Source organism: Vulpes vulpes, chromosome 3, assembly GCF_048418805.1.
Source record: "Vulpes vulpes isolate BD-2025 chromosome 3, VulVul3, whole genome shotgun sequence".
In the NCBI taxonomy this organism is placed as follows: domain Eukaryota; kingdom Metazoa; phylum Chordata; class Mammalia; order Carnivora; family Canidae; genus Vulpes; species Vulpes vulpes.
The window spans coordinates 140,997,317-141,014,589 of record NC_132782.1 but is presented as its reverse complement, the minus strand read 5'-3'; the positions used below and the strand labels follow the sequence as shown (position 1 = coordinate 141,014,589).

Genomic DNA, 17,273 nt, shown 5'->3' with positions numbered 1-17,273 from the left:
TACGACTCTCTTCATTCTTCTTCGACTCCTTTGACCATTTCTATCCTTCCTCTTCTCCTATCTGTCCTTAAGGGTTGTACCTCCAGTGATTTATCAGAAGTTTTATTTTCTTTTTATGCTACTTATTTTCCTGAGATGATCTTACTCATTCTCTGAACGCTTATAATTTATAGATTCTCTTGTCATTAACTTCTCCTGAGTTCTAGACCCAGCCAGCTAACTGATTATCTTATAGCTACACAAATTCAAACTGCCAATAGGCAAATGGATAAGGAAAATGTGGTGTACAAGCACAATGGAATATTACAGGGCTACAAAAAAGGATTAGATCATGTTATTTGAGACAACATGGATGGACCTGGAAGGTATTATGCCAAACAAAATAAGGCAGGCTGAGATAGACAAATATCATATTATTCCACTCATTCGTTGAATCTAAAAAAGTGAATAAACAAACAAAAAGTAGAATCAGAGTTACAAATACAGAGGACAAACTCATGGCTGCCCAAAGGGAGTGTGGAGGGTTGGACAAACTAAGTAAAGGGGAAAGGGAGATATGGGCATCCAGCTATGAAATGAATAAGTCACAGGAATAAAAGGTACAACATAAGGAATATAGGCAGTGATGCTGTAACAGGGATGTAGCGGGACAAATGGTAGCCATACTAGAGCTAGTGGTGAACGCAGAATAATGTATAAACTTGTCAAATCGCTAAGTTATGCACCTGAAACGAATGAAACAGTGTGTGTCAACTATCCTCAAATTAAAACATTAATTAAAAAATTAATTAAGTTTTTAAAAGATGTCTAGCAACTGCTACCAGACCTGTTTCTTCCTCATGTGTCTCTTATCTTGGTGTCACAAATTTCCCAATACTTGAACAAACTTGTAATGAGGCAACAATTTTTTTTAAGATTATTTGTTTATTTATTTATTTATTCATGAGAGACACAGAAAGAGAGAGAGGCAGAGACACAGGCAGAGGGAGAAGCAGCCTCCATGCAGTGAGCCTGATGCAGGACCTGATCTTGGGTCTCCAGGATCAGGCCCTGGGCTGAAGGCAGTGTTAAACCACTGAGCCAACCGGGCTCCCCACAACAATTTTTTTAATTCGTTTTTCCTTTCCCCTTATCTAATTATTTACCAAGTCTTAGCAATCTTGTCCTTAATGTCTCTCAAAAATGTCAGCTAACTCTACCTCCTTTGGCCACCTTAGTTAAAGCCTCCTTCTTTGTTCTTGTTCCAGAGGCCTCTACTCACCACACATCTTCCTGAGTGATGAATCTAAAGGTTCATCTGGAAATGTCAACCCAATGTTTGAAATATTTGAACAAGTCTCATTTAAGATAAAGCCAAAAATGTGTAACAGTGGTGTACAAAGACCCTTACCATTTGATCCCTAATGATTTCAACATCTGTCTTTAATGTCGCTTCTTCAAAATTTACATTCCTGCAGTTGTGAACTGCTAGCAGTCGGTCCCACTACCTTTATGCCCCCACTTTCCCATACTCTATTGTTTTCTGTCCCTCCATCCCATTGAATGTACTTTACTGATGCATAAAATGTGTTCACTGACCTCTGCATGCTCGTCCACATGGGGAGCTAATTCTTATTACTTATTATTCTACCTCTTTTCAGGCATAACTCCCATGCAAAATCTTCTCTGTTAATACAAAAAATCCTGCAAGGCAGTTTCTTCCTCCATCCCCCAAATCTGAATCCTCTATATGTTTTCATTATTATATCTCACATATATATTATATTAATGTTTATATTAAATTAATGTTTGTAGGGGCATATACATGTGTGTGTCAGACAAAGGCAGAGAGATAACAAGATAACAAAAGATAACACAGAACAAGAGAAATGGGGACAGAAACATAGAATGTACAAATATATATTCAGGGATTCAATAAATACAATATTTGGCCACAAGACTAAAATTATCATTAAAATATTTGCAGTTTGGCCTATTGTTTCCCCTTAAAACAATATTCTCTAAAGATTTGCCAAAAGAAAACCCTTAAATATTTATAATCAGCAGCAGTACAAACATACTAGCTCATGTACTGATAGCTTAGGTATAGTTTATGTTTTGCTAAGTAGATTTTTAAAAATATATTTTTCCCTTCAATCAAATGCTACAATATGTTTAACTGCATGCTTTAAAAAAAGGGGGGGGGGGGGTTATTCATTTGAGAGAGAGATTGAGAGGGAGGAAAGGGGCAGAGAGAATCCCAAGCAGACTCCCCACTGAGCACAGGGCCTGATGAGGGGCTCGATCTCGCAACCCTGAGATCATGACCTGAGCTGAAACCAACAGTCGGATGCTTTACCAACTGTGCCACCCAGGGGCCCTCTAGCATGCATTTTTAACAAAAGACAGCTGATATATACTGATGTAAATGTATGTCTATTCTTCAAACAAACTAGATATATCAGAGATAAAATAAAGAATGTGTGTGCTTATGTACATACATGCACTGACATATAGCTATATTTACATATATTTGTGTATATAAATAGGTGTGTATACACACACACACACACACACACACACACAGTAATTGAGACTAGTAGCCACTTGGCACAAGGCAACATTTCCAGGGTTGTTTTGTGTTTATTTAGGGTTAAAGGATTTAGCATGAAGTATTCAGATATAGTCTACTTCTGGCAAAATGCACGCCTCCCTATACAAGGCTGTTGTTCTGTTTCTAAAAGCAATCTCGCTTCAGCTGAATGGATGACCTTATTCTGATGTGATTGGCTCATTGAAAGGCCATGTATACTTTTTGTTCGTTTTTTTTTCCATGAGCAAGGGAAAGCTAGACTAAATCAATGCATAGTTCCTATGGACATGAGAAACAAAACAAAACAAAAAACACCCTGTTCTCGGCAAAACCATGGCAGAAAAACATGTTACATAAAACGAGGCAGCATTGAGCTTGAGGATTAATCTGCATGAAGCACTTCTAATCTTTTGGGAGGCGCTAGACTACGTTGGCATTGGGATTAGGTATTTTTTATTTATTTATTTTTCATTATCACTAGGTTTTTTGGTACCTCATACCTCCCAGCAGCTTGTACTGATTTCCAAAGCCAGTAGAATAGCCTTGAGAGTTTCTTCCTTACTGGGTGATGTCATCAGTTAGCCAATTTCCGTCGCGCCATACACTACCAAAGGAGTTCCTCTCTGTATTAGTTCTACCTTCACCTGCCAAGAAAAGAAAACACACAGCTTCCTTTATTCTACAGTGAAACAAAGTGGTTTGGACACAATTTGGAGGAGAACTGCCAGAAAAAACAAAAAAAGGCTTTAAGTTAATAATGTTTCCATACATTTAGATGCTCTTCCAGAATATATGACTTTAATTGATTTTTACCTTTTTTTTTTTTTTTATGGAATACAACTGGTATAGGAGAAATTGAACGCTGGCGTTGACCCAGAATTGTGAAGAAAAGATATAAAACTTTATAAAATCCCAAACTATTGACTAATTGCTGGGGGGGGGGGGGGGGGTAGGATTTTTTTTTTCGGCCTTTCATAAACAGCACAATGCTTGTTGTTAACAAAAAATAATCCCAATTTTATCTGAGGTAATGTTTTTGTCTGTTTTATCTGAGACAAAATTCTAAAGAGGTTGATTTATTAAAACCATATTGTGTACCAAAGAAACTGAGATAATTGCTATTGTTTCTATATGGAAATTATTATAGTCACCAAATTATTTGTACAACTAAATATAGACATCCTAAAGATACCAGTGTGTTTCATTCTGGGAAAACTCTCCCTTGCCAAAAAAAAAAAATAGTTTTCATATATTAAGCTCTGAAGACAGTTAAAACTTATCTTACCATCAGATTGCTTTGGGCAGAGTACTTCAGAAATTTTGAATGATTCCAATCTTTTTAGAAATACACTGTAGCACTTAAAGTCATCTCATCCCTCATTAAATATGATTTTACCCCCTGTGCTTTTAAAAAACTTCACTTCATGTAATAAATTTTCATTTGGAAATACCAAAAGAATTAAGTTACACTAAGTATAATAGAATCATTGATATTAGAGATGAGAAAAAATGTATTAGGTCTACCCTTTGAAGTCTCATGAAGGACAGTTTTCAATATAGTGTGTGACTTAGTGAGTTCTCTAGTCTAGCGTTTAATGGGAATTTTCAGTATGCTAATAAAACGCTTTTAAAAATCTATCTATTTAGGCCATGTGTACTCAAGTGAGGCAGATGTTACTAAAAAGTGGAAGAAGTTCTCATTTTCTGTAGCTCATTAATATTGGCCTTAAGTGGAAAGCAACCTCTTTAGGGTCTCCACCATGCACAGAACCATTAAATGAATCAAGGCAATAGAAGCAACCACCGCTCCCTTTTCTGCCTGTTTGGACCAAAGCCCTAGGGATAAAACTTTAGTGCTCTGCACAAATTGGGGCAGTTATTTCTCAAAGTCTACTTTCACATACCAAGTTAGGTTGAAATAACATAAGGCAAAAAAATTAGAGCTGGAGAAAGACAATTAAAAGATGGAGAATAGGATAAAGATGCAGGAAAAGTATAAATAAAAAGGACGAGTTTTGTGGAATTAAACCTGGACTTCCAAAACTAATGTTTCCACTAAAATTATTAAATAGTTCTACTAATATTCTCGCTTGTAAATATTTGCCTGTTTTGAACATAAAGTGAGATAAATTAAGACTTGTAAGACAACACAGCATAGGATATGCATTCCATAATTAATCACCTGTGTTCTTTATAAATGAAATGTTCTATCATATGCAAGAAGTAACCTGAAATACAGCATAAAGGTATAGACTTAAATCTCTCTGTCAGTTTCTACTGCAATTATTTACTGGGAAATATAGAAGCTATTTTTCAGAAAGCATGCCATGATTTTGAACAAGAAAAATCATGTACTTCATCATCCACCATCCACATCCCAAGCATGGCATTAATTACTGGGCACAGAAATGGACAGAAAACCCAGATGTCCACACTGCAGTGGAGGTGGCAGCTATGTAAACGGATAAACAAAGAACAAAGGAACAAGTGCTGACGTGGAGGTCTGTTGTAGGTACAGCTGAAGGGCAGTCATGGGAGAAGAGCCAGCATAGGAAGTCCAGAACACTGCGGTCTCTGTCTCCCCCAGTAGTGAGCCGAGGCATAGAGATCTTAGATAGCATACACCAGTGTGAAACAAACAACCTGTCCGTTGTTCACGTGAAAAGGTAGGTCATCCTTGAATCTGCGATGTCAGTAAGACTTTATACACCATGCGTCAACCAGTTACAAAAGACACCTAGAAACTACTCTGGCAAAACTTCAATTAATGACGCATCTGAGAATATAGATGCGTGAAGTCCAACTCTCCTTAGAAATAAAAAAAGTCGACAAAAGTCTTTGTGAATTATTCAAAGAGCAATAGTGCATCATAAAGCTCAGGAACCACATCCCTCTAAGATAAAATCATGGTGGGCAGTTAATCCATCTCATTCCAAAAAATGTTTTTGAGGTTACTAATTTTCCAATGATTTAATAATAAGATTTTACGCCCTGTTAAAATAACGTACATCAACAAACAGTTGGAGAGATGTTTTCTTTCCATAAGGAAACCCTTGAAACCAAAGTATAACTGTCCACCTGTATGTTGGTGAAAACCCACAGATTTACAATGCACACTTTGGTTAGGGACTCCTCTATCCTCCAGAAGCACATTGACAATATCAGCAGTTTATCACTCTCTTCCTTTACACATATGTCTTATCCTGGTAGTTCTAAAGTTTAATGTCTATCACCCTAATTGCACAAGGGGACAGAGTTTCTTAAAACATAGCTTCCAAGAATTTCTGATTCAGGATACCTGGCCTATGGCTCCAAAACATACCTAATAATTTCCATATGATGCTGATGCTACTAATTTGGAGATCATGCTTTGAGAACCTCTGTCCTATCCAATACCTGGTAACTGCGTAAATGATCATAACCAAGTCTTACTTCTGTACAGAGGCCTTCCAGAAAGAGCTTAATCAATGTTGAAAACATTAAATAAATAGCTGAATAAATGTACCTGAGTTCATTCTCTGTACCTGGAAAGATCTCATTCAAAATGTTGGCCTTCGAAAAACACGAAGTAGGATGAGTGTGAGGGCAGGACCCTAGTGTAAGCTGAAAACCTACGACTGGAAATATTGAACAACATTTCAATCTTCAGTTTCCGCAATGAGAGACAAATGAGCTCCACATAAGCCCTTGGCAAGATTCAAACCATGTTACCAAAGGGATGGGTTGTGAAAATGTAGAAAGGGAAACCGCAATCAAAAGAGTGCTTTGAGTTCATCCATACCAGAGGCTGACTGGGAGCATTCTTATACTTAGCAATGTGATTTACAGGGTACATCAGGGTTGTACACCAGCCATAAGGTACATGGGACCACTAAAAGGCCTCACTTCTCAAGGACAACATGGAAAAGTAAGTAAGACGTCCAAAAAAAATATTTAGATGAATTAATTAAGACCTGGATGAATAGAATCCATGTCAGCCTAGATGATTTCTAGTGGTGCAGCATAGATGTGGTACCTTATTCCTTAACCCAAATGCTCGACTTCATCAAGAGTTTGGTCAGTGACATGGTGGATAAACCACCAGATTGCAGATGATCCAAAGTCGGAGGGAAAATCAGCAACTTAGGAGACAGAATGTGAATCTGGCAGTATTCGGGCAATCTGAGGTAATAAACTAAAGCAAAGATTACACTTGAAAAATCTGATAGTCTGAAGATGTAGTGGTCCAAAGATTAATAACATAAACCTTAGATTCAATATACCATGTATGAGAAAGGCTGGTGATCAGCAACATGTTCGACAGGAGCCAACAATATGTTATTTAAATATATATGAATATACATGTAAATACACAGTCACAAATATTAAGATCTTAATAATAATAAGATAATAATAAGATGTCTACTTAGACATCTATAATATATTACAGAAAGAGAGAGAGAGAGAGACAGTGGTATCAGAAAGATAGGATAATAGGTACATTCTTTAAGGTACTGATATTAATCAGACTAATCAGAGTACTTGATCCTATCCTTTTATCCAGTTATTGATTCAAAAACACTTATTAAAACACAGAGCAAAGCCCAACATAACACAGTGAGGGGGATGAAAACACTAAATTCCAACATGGATGGGGCTAGAAAGCATAATGCTGTGTGAAATCAGTCGGTCAGAGAAAGATAAGTATTATGTGGAACCAGTCACAAGTCACAAGAAACAAAACAAACAAGCAAAGGGAAAAAATAAGAGAGAGAGAGAGAGAAACTAAGACAGACTCTTAACTATAGAGAACAAACCAGTGGTTCCCAGAGGAGACGCAGGTTGGGGAATGCGTGAAATAGGTGATGGGGATCAAGGAATGTGCTTGTTATGACGAGCACTAAGTGACGGATGGAAGAGTTGAATCGCTGTATCTTACACGTGCAGCTAATAGAAGACTGTAAGTTAACTAACTGGAATTAAAATAAAAACTTTGTTAAAATAGTTGAATTCCATAAAATGCAAAATTGCCTTGCTAGGAGACTCATGAAGCAAGTAGGGCATACCTGCCAGCTAATCCACTGGCCATTCTGGGGATCCTGGCACGTAATTCAAGCATGTGCAGGGCCCAGCCATGGTAACACTTGCCCACTCGAGCTTACATACCCACTCTGTTGTCCACACTGGCTACCCCATCCACTTAGAATCCTGGTATTTACTGGGAATGTCAGCACAGTCACAGCTATTTCAGGCATTTCCTGCCTACTTGGCACCCATTTCACTGGTCCCCATGCAGGTGGGTAAGATAAGAGATTACTGACGACATGGAGACCCATTCTTTGTCTTCCACTTCCTGAATAGAGAATACTACTTTTGGCAGTCAGCCCTCAGTTGAGAACAGAGATGGCAAGAACCCCATGCCCAGCACCAATCACGTTCTGTCTGCTTTTAGAACTTCCCCGGAGGCCAGGTCTCAGGGAGTTTTTCTTCAGACAACATGCTAGCTACCTAGCCCACGAAGATATCAAAATATTGTCTCCATCTTCAGGAGGCTCGTAGTCAAATGAGATGTGAGTACCTGTGAGCAGGTTCAGTTTGATACCTGTGGTTACAAGTGAACTTTTACAAAGTGCCATGACCACCACGCTGACCCCTTCAGTCTGGCTCGGGGAACCAAGGGAGTCTTCATATAGGGGGTACCATTAAACCTCAAAATGAAAACATGAGGAGGTGTTTGTTAAAAGATAACTGATTCAGATTTCACTGTAGAAAAGCCAGAAAGTAAAGCTGGACAAGCAAGCAGGACAAGATGATGAAGGAGCTTGAAATGTATTCAAAACTATTTAAGGTAACAAACAGCAGCAAGAACTGATATCTATCATGATATATGGGGGTAAGCAAGGAGAGGATATGTATTAAGAAGCTATGAAGAAAAAAAAAAAAAGAAGCTATGAATGACCTAACTATAGCAACAGGTGTCAGTTGAACGTCGTGTTGTCCCAAACATTTGTACAAATGGAAAGACCATGTTACTGCTTACAAACACGCTGGAAACATGACCATCTTTAGGTGCGTCTCCTGGTTCTAGGGTTAGGGAATGTCAACGTGGAATCCTGCAAGGATATGGGTGCCCAGAACGATTTCCCATTATTTACTCAGCAATCTGCCTTGGATGACTCCTTGACTATGTCTAACAGTAGTCCCTTAGTAAATGGGATTTCTGGACCCCCTTCTGGGGAGACTTGCACTAAATTCATGCTATAATGGAGTGGTGGCCTCAGGGAGAAATTCAGCTCTGCTTCATCATTTGGACTTAATGATCTTTTTTTTTTTCAAAATGCTATCCTTGATGCTATTTTTAAAACCAAGAATACATCCTTTGACATTCTGTTAATTAGAACAAAGAGACCTATATTGGGTCCTATGCTTATCACGTTCAAAAAAATAAATGAATTCATTTTTTGAATACTAAAATAACAATATCATTACCAAGATAGCAGTAAATACCAGCTTCCACCCCCTGGTGGATTGGCCCCTTGCCACTCCTGGCACTGGCCTTGCTCCCTCTTCCTTTTACTAGGCTGAGTAATATAGACATCTTTCACCTTTCTTCACAAGTCAATTTACAATGTTTTCCCAAAAAAATCCATTTTGTTCAGCTCAAAACTGTGAAGTCCAAAGCTGGACATACTAGTTTATTGCTCACCTATTCCAGAGAACCATTAGGCATCTACCCAGCTGCCTGTGGGATAACTTTTACTCTTCACACTTTTCCAGCTCTGTAGAGGGAACAGCAGAAGACTGCCAACCAAGAAAACACTGCCTAGTGGCTTGATAATCTGGGAGTTTTTCCAGCCTGCTTTATGGAAGCAGCGCAAACACCGAAATGTTCTCAAAGTGCCTGACTGGGCTGATGAAGCCTATACTGACTTCACACAATTGTATGTTACAACCTGGTTAATAAAAGTCTCACCACTTCCTTCCGACTTTATTCCCTTCTTCCTTCCTCCCTTCCCTCTTTACGTTTCTGATCTCCTTTCCTTATTCTCTCCCCTTTCTAGCTCTTATCAATTAGCTGCACCCCCAGTGTTTTGTGATTTGGCATGAGGTCCACTCTACGAATGCATGTTGGAAGAGGACGAGCACCCCAGACCCTGGCTGCCCTCTTCATTGAGACCCAATCAGACCAAACATGAGCTGTAATTATTGGAGGTGTAGCGTGGTCATGCTGGAGTTGCCAATAGTAATAGCACAGGGCTTGGTCAAGAAAGTTAGTGCATGACTTTTTATATCTATCAGAAACAACCAAACTAGAGCAAAGGGAGAAATAGGTTTTCAGGAAAAAAAAAATCAGTCATCCACAAATATATGAAACAAAGGTACTATTGTGAAGTTACTTCGTGAATTGAATGCACCAAAAAAAGATCCAAGAAAAGTATTCAGTACGTTGCCTGGCATTTAACAAATGCTTGGTAAATGGTGCTAGCATCGTCGTTATCACATTCCTCATGCTTACTTATGGCCAATATTAAAATTAGAAAATCTTTTTTTTTTGTTATTTTATTTATTTATTTATGAGAGACCCAATGAGAGAGGCAGAGACATAGGCAGAGGGAGAAGCAGGCTCCCTGTGGGGAGCACTAATGGGACTTGATCCCAGGGTCCTGGGATCACACCCTGGGCCGAAGACAGACACTCAACCACTGAGTCACCCAGGCATCTCTAAAATGAGAGAAATCTTAAGGTAGAACCCACTTTGGCAAAATCATATTCAGGTATAAGCCGGATGTTGTTGGGTAAACCTCATCCTAAGACAGCAGGAGAGATACTGTCCCAGAAGCGCTTTAGGTGGGCAAACCCTCAGAGTCATCAAGGTTTACACTACCTCTGAGACTCCTGAAGGGACCACGCACGTTACACTCACCAGCAGCCTGAGTGCAGGTTGGTTGTTAGGCTTCCCGTTGGCGTGACCCATTAGTAATGGCTTAGTGTGTGTGAATATTTTAAATTGCCTGACAGTTGTTCTTCATTTTTAAAGTACCTTGAAGTGTTAGGCCTTAATTAAAAAAAAAAAAAACAAACTTCAAAATGAGAAAAAAATGGTATATTATCTATCCCTCCACCTTAATACCACATCTCTCAGCATTTTTATGCATTTCATTTGGGATTTGGAGGAATTTTTTAGGGTCATAATACGGTGCATACGCTATCATAACATGGTCTTTCCACATTACGTATATTGTGGTGATTAAGAGTAGATTTTGTCATCAGAATGTCCAGGTTCAAACTGCAGCCCTGTTGTCTATTAGCAATGTAATCTTTACAAGTCTTTTAACCTTCCCAAGACCCAATCTCTCCTAAAATGTAATAAAGAACTAATAGCAATGACAGTAGCAATACATAACTCATTGTGAGAACTAAATCGGAGAATCCATGTGAAGCGCTTCCTGCAATGCCCAGAATACAGAACTGGAAAAACATTGTGCATTCTAATGTTTGAGAGTAATAATCCCTAATCTTTTAGCCATCTTTAACTGATTATTGGTGTCTACTAATACAATATTCCAACTGATGTCATAAGTAGGAAAATTTCAGGTTCATACCACCCTTCCTATCAAAGAATTTTTTTTTTTTTTTTTTTTTTTTTTTTTTTTTTTTTAGTTTTTTGCTGATGTGATCGTGGAAAGATAGTGTCATACTTCATATTTGTTAATATCACTCTTAGCTGTTTATTAAAATTCTTACTTCAACTTGACTTAAGGAAATAATAGCATGCTTACCAATTTCTCTTCCGTCCAAGCTTCCCTCCTCTTTGCCCTCACCACTCAGCCCCGTGGGCCCCCGACACCTGCAGGGAGAGAGCTGCAGGACACAGCAGGTCCTATGACATGGTTTTGTCCTGCTAGTTCATGACTCACACTGTCCCCAATACACAGAAATCCCAGGACTCAAACTACTTCTACTCTCCTTCTTTTTTGCAGAAGCCTAAGTTACAAAAACTAACTTTTCATTTTTCCAATCTAAGTCGAATTTGCATTTCTTTGACTACTAATGAGGTGAACATTTTCCCATATGTTTGTTTACTAGTTGTATTTCCTCTTTGGCGAATTGTCTGTTCCTGTCCTGTGCCTGGTACTTATGAATTTGTATGGGTTTTTTTTTTTTTATTGCAAAGTTATTAACCCTTTGTCAAATATAGACGGAGGTATTCTTTATGAAATAAGGACTTTTTTATACTTATAAAACTAAATTTATTAGCATTTTTCTTCATGTTTACTTTTTAATCATTTATGAATTCAGTCTTCTATCCAAAAATCTAATTGTTTATTTTATTCATCTTTTTTTCTACCTTAACAATGGTTTGATTTTTTTCACTCTCATGTTTTTTCTATCTGGAACTTACATGGGAATAAAATGTGAGGTAAGAAAATACATGTTTTTTTCTGAGTTGCTACTTACCTTCGACCACTTTTGATTAAGCCTTCTCCTCCCCATCTTACTGATCTACAATGATTTTATTATACATGGCATTTTTACCAAAAAAAAAATTTTGCCTATTTATTCGTTTCCATTCAGCTATTTTTATACCAAAACCATAAATTTACTTATTATAAGTTTATAATGTGTTTTGTAGTGGAAGTGGTGCTTGTTTCCAATTTACCTTGATAGTCTTGCCTGTTTATTCTTTCTAAATGAATGTTATGTTAGAAAAAAAATATTTTAAATTTCCCCAAGGGTTCCTATTTTATTTTATTTACATAAAGCATAAATAAATGTGGGAATTATATTACACATATAAATAAACGAGGTTCAATCGTCTCTTCCAGAATCATGTTTTTTTATAAAGATTTCAATAAAGTTTTTAATTTTTATTATATATTTTACTTAGAGAGATTATAGCTATATTTGTAGTTTTCTGTATATGTGACTTAGAGATTTCTTTTTAAGATTATCCCAGGTTGCTGAAATCTTCTATTGATGTTTTGATTATGAGTTCTTCCTTTAATCATATTTCTAGCTTTATATTAAACCCAATTATAAAAAAAAAATAAAAAATAAAATAAACCCAATTATATTTTAGTGATTTCATATAATTCTTTGGGGATTATAACTGTCTAATATTTATACCTCATATTTGGTTTCATGTTACGCTGGTTAATCAGAAATCCCCAAATAGTAATAAAAATTAATGATGGTAAGGGGGATTCTTATCTAATTTCTAGGTTTAACCATTACATAAATACTGACGGTTGGTTTAAAACAGTGACTATCATGTTCAAGGAGAGTCTCTCATTCCTTTTCCTGTTTTCATGAATAAAGTCTGTAGACGTTTTCAGTGTCCTTTTCAGCACCTTTTCATAAAAACATATCATTTCCTTTTAATGTATCAATTTGCTATTCTCTATGAATAGATTTTACAATACTGAATCATGCTTCGTCTCCTGAGATTAAACCTCATATGGCTGTGGTAAATTATTTTTCACAACACTCCCATGGTGGACTTATAACCTAAGAATTTAAACAAATAATAATTGTTGTATCAAACATTTCCCTAAAGTCCTGCTCTTATAACCCCACTTGCCTTCCTTTATCCACCAATTTGGTAATCCTATAAAAAAAAACAAAACAATTAAGCTTGTCTGGCCTGATTTGTGCTGAGGAAGGTCATGCCCCTCATTGGTCATGATTCTTTTGTCCAAGAGTGGTTTAGATTTTTCTCCCTGGATATTTGTTCCTCTGCTTCACTAATTTTTGACATAAAAGAATTTTATAGATATTCTTTCCAAGCACTGGCGTAACTGTGCCCTTCTGTGCTTTAAGGCTCTAAGTGAGTCTCGGTACACCATGACATACATGACATAGTCATCATTCCATAGTATTTTCCCAGGGGAGTTATTCTGCAGCTCACTATTCACTCTCAGTCCAAATCACATCAACAGTCATTGTTACAATGTGGGTTTTGTTCTCCCCTGCCGGATTAAAATTTTAAAATCACCCAGATTCAACATACAGGATTTTTTGTTATCCCACTATTATTGAGACTATTACTGCTATTTGAGTTGAAAATACTAACAACCTGAATGCCCATTAAGGACTAACACACAATAGGAGTAGCTATTGTGAGCTAACCACTTGTTCGTCATATTGTGTACCTGGTGACCCAGCATGCCCAAGATAAAAATGAACTGTTTTCAATCGCATGGCACTGGCTAGATTTTTTGCTTTTTAAAAAGCAACTTGAATGTGTATTTAAAACAATAAAAGTCCTCCAGACCAGAGTTTGTCAAAGTGGTACCACTTCTCTGATAATTGAAGAAATGCAAAAGATATATTTTATAAAAATCTAAAGGCTCTTATATTACTCAATCTTGGTCAGGGCTTAGGAAAGCAGACTGTGGACTGTGGTGGGAAAACAATGTGGGCACAACATTTTTGTTTTAAATAATAAATTTATTTTTTATTGGTGTTCAATTTGGGCACAACATTTTTAAAGGGAAAGTCAATGATGCCTAGCAAAACTAAAAATCAACAAAAAAATATGCAAACGCCCTCGGTAATTGTGCTTCCAGGACTTTTTTCCATGAGAGTTCTCATGTAAATGTGCAAAGGTATAGGCGACATGTACATGGCTTTGTTTATCATAGAAAACAACTAGAAACAACCTAAATTCCTATCAGTTGAGAACTGGCTAGAGAAATTAGGGTACACTCATACCATGGCATTTATGGAGCCTTTAAAAATGAAAAAGATCTATGTGTACTATATGTTGGGGAATAGGTTTTGAAAAGCGATAAAAAATAGGTTGTTGAAAAAAAAATAGGTTGTTGAAGTATAGTGCAATCTCATTTGCACAGAAAAAAAAGGGTGTATGTATGTATGTGTGTGTGAATGAGCAGAAAACACCAGAATATCTTTCTTAAGAAACTCTTAAAACTGGTGACCTCGCTAGGGAGGGTGGGCAGTTCTGAGGAGGTAGAGAAGGAATCTTTTAGTTTGTGCCTCTTCCTAGTGTTTAATTAGTTTAGCATTTTAAGTTAATCTTTAAGTAATGAAACATTCATTTCTCTTTTTGAGTTGTATAAAAATGACAAGTTTCTAACAGATGTGAAATCAGGAGGTACGATTTCTGCCACTGTCACTATAATTCTATACATTATGTGTTTTTGAAGTTTTACTGATACGTGATCTGAAACATTTGAATGCCTTCTGTGCTGTTCTGCTGGGGCTGTCATAACGAAATACCACAGACGAGGTGGCTTAAACAACAGACATTCATTTTCTCACAGTTCTGGAAGGTGGAATTGAATTCCAAGGTCAAGGTACCAATGGGCTTCATTTCTAGTAAGACTTTTCCTGGCTTGCAGATGGTCACCTCCTCACGGTGCCCTCCGTGTGGCGGGAAAAGCAACATCTCTGGTGTGTCCTCTCTTCTTCTTATAAGGGCATCAGTCCTTTTGGAGTAAGGTCTTACCCATATGACCTTACTTCAACTTAATTACCTCCTTAAAGGCCCTATCTCCAAATTCAGTTACATTTAAGGTTAGGGCATTGACATATGAATCGGAAGGGCACATTATTCCATCCCTACACCTTCTGAACTCTTAGAACACTGTAAGTGACCATGTACCAATGACGACTAATATATTTGAAAATGTAGCTTAAAAGGGCTACTTCATAATACACCTGGTAATAGATTAGGGCAAGAAACAGCCACATTATCAATTTTATCCACACTTGAAGTGCAGGAGGTTTTAAAGGTAGTTTTCAGACATATATTATCTTCTTTACTGATTATTAATGCTTATGAAAAAATGAGTTTATCTTCCTCCTATCTACTCTAAACACCATAACCCGATTGCTACCATAAGCTCCATGGTTGTCCAACAAGATATCAAGTCATGGTCAGTCCTGCATACGCTGCCTGTAGTCAGGTAGTCTTTGATAAATATATAAAAAGGGGACAGAGTATTCCATTCCTTTGTTCTTCTACCATACCTGAAGAGAATACTTAAATTTTATCAATACTATTTCCACATATTCTTTTATTATATGGCCATATAAAAGTGATGGTCCTATAAATTTATTTAAAACCCACTATTTTTCTTTAGTGAGATACAGCTTTGGGGGCTTGGGTGAGTACTGGAAAATCATAAAGCCCTGTGAATATAAGCCTGGCATGAAAATACAATTTTTAAACTGGCTTTATTTCCCCAAGTTGAAATATGTTCCAAAGGCTGCCTGAGATGAGAGCTAGAAAGATGTCATATGACTACATTTGTGAAATGTGAAAATTTATGAAAATTTGATCTATTCACAATAACTGGTTGATGTCAAGTAAATTAAATCCAAGGGGAAAGGCAGATGAAGTGTCATATCAATGAAAAAGAATAAACACAGGAGTGATTTAGGTGAGACATATAGAAATATTCTCTGATACATAAGGCTATTAACCATTGTTTTGGAGACAGTGGCAAGGAAAAAGTCCTTTGCTATTACTCAGTGAAACTGAAGCTTGCCCTAGAATTGGAGAAAGCGAAGGTGATCATTTCGGAGAACTGGAAAGGAAGTTAGCAATGTGTTGGTAATGAGATATGGGCTTCACGTAATTAATAACTAAAATTAAAACTAAAGAGGATCTGCAATATTTATATCAAGATGATTCCCTGGAAGAAAACTAAAGAGATAATTCTTCTTGCCTAATCTAGAATTGCCACAAAGTAAATAAAAAGATTTGTTCAGAAGCTAAAGAGAATGATCCCCAAAATGACTGCTAAAGAAAATGAAAGGTCTTCAGAAACCAGGAAAATAAGTGTTAACTTGAAGTGTGAGACCACATAGCTCAGTATGTTTCTATAATTGTCTAATGTCCTTTAGGAACTTGTGGCTAATTACAAAAAAAAAAAAAAAAAAAAAGGCTCCAGTGCAATCTTAATTTGTTTTCTGTTTAAATAGCACAATCTATTAGGTTTCCATGTCTCTAACTTGAAAGAATTTTATTTCTTTTTCCTGAAAAAAGTTCTATTCTTTACCATAAAAAATGACAAGTACAAGGTCAAATTCAAAGGTAATCTAATGACATGTCTGACTATTCTTCTATCTAAATGACATAAAACAGACACAGGCTCTTTTATAAAGGACCTAATAGAATAAACCTGGTAAGCAGGAAACCATTTCATTTAGTTTAGTTGATTTGGCCTTGGTTTTAAAGGTGACCAGCAGTCCTTGGTGTGCTACGGTAAGGTGGTAATTGAACTGGTTTTGTTTGCTAGCCTCCATAAAGCCTTCTCTCACGTTTTATTTTTGAATCATGCACCAAAGTATCTTCAAGGTATTTCTTTCTCCTTTCCTATTTGGTAATCACATGATAGCAGATGCCCAGTCAAGAGCAAATGAATGTAACCATGATTTTCTCTGCAACAGCCAAGAAGCAAACATTGTCTCCCTGCTGGTACCCCGTATTTTTGGTGGTCATACCTTACAAAAGAATACATACGGGCTAATAAAAATGCATTAAAAGAAGTGATGTGACGTGCATTTACTAAGTTTAAAAGATCCTTACCAATTCGGTACAAGCAATTGGCACTAAATAAATAGGTATTGAGGGGAACCCTGGGTGGCTCAGTGGTTTAGCAACACCTTCAGCCCAGGGTGTGATCCTGGAGAGCCAGGATCGAGTCCCACGTCGGGCTCCCTGCATGGAGCCTGCTTCTCCCTCTGCCTC

General features: G+C 37.1%; 1 protein-coding gene across 21 annotated transcripts in view; it reads left to right on the top strand.

The window, feature by feature from the left end:
* The window catches only part of ADGRL2 (adhesion G protein-coupled receptor L2), a 619,577-nt gene that overhangs the window by 62,519 nt on the left and 539,785 nt on the right, over positions 1-17,273 (top strand). The window lies entirely within an intron of this gene.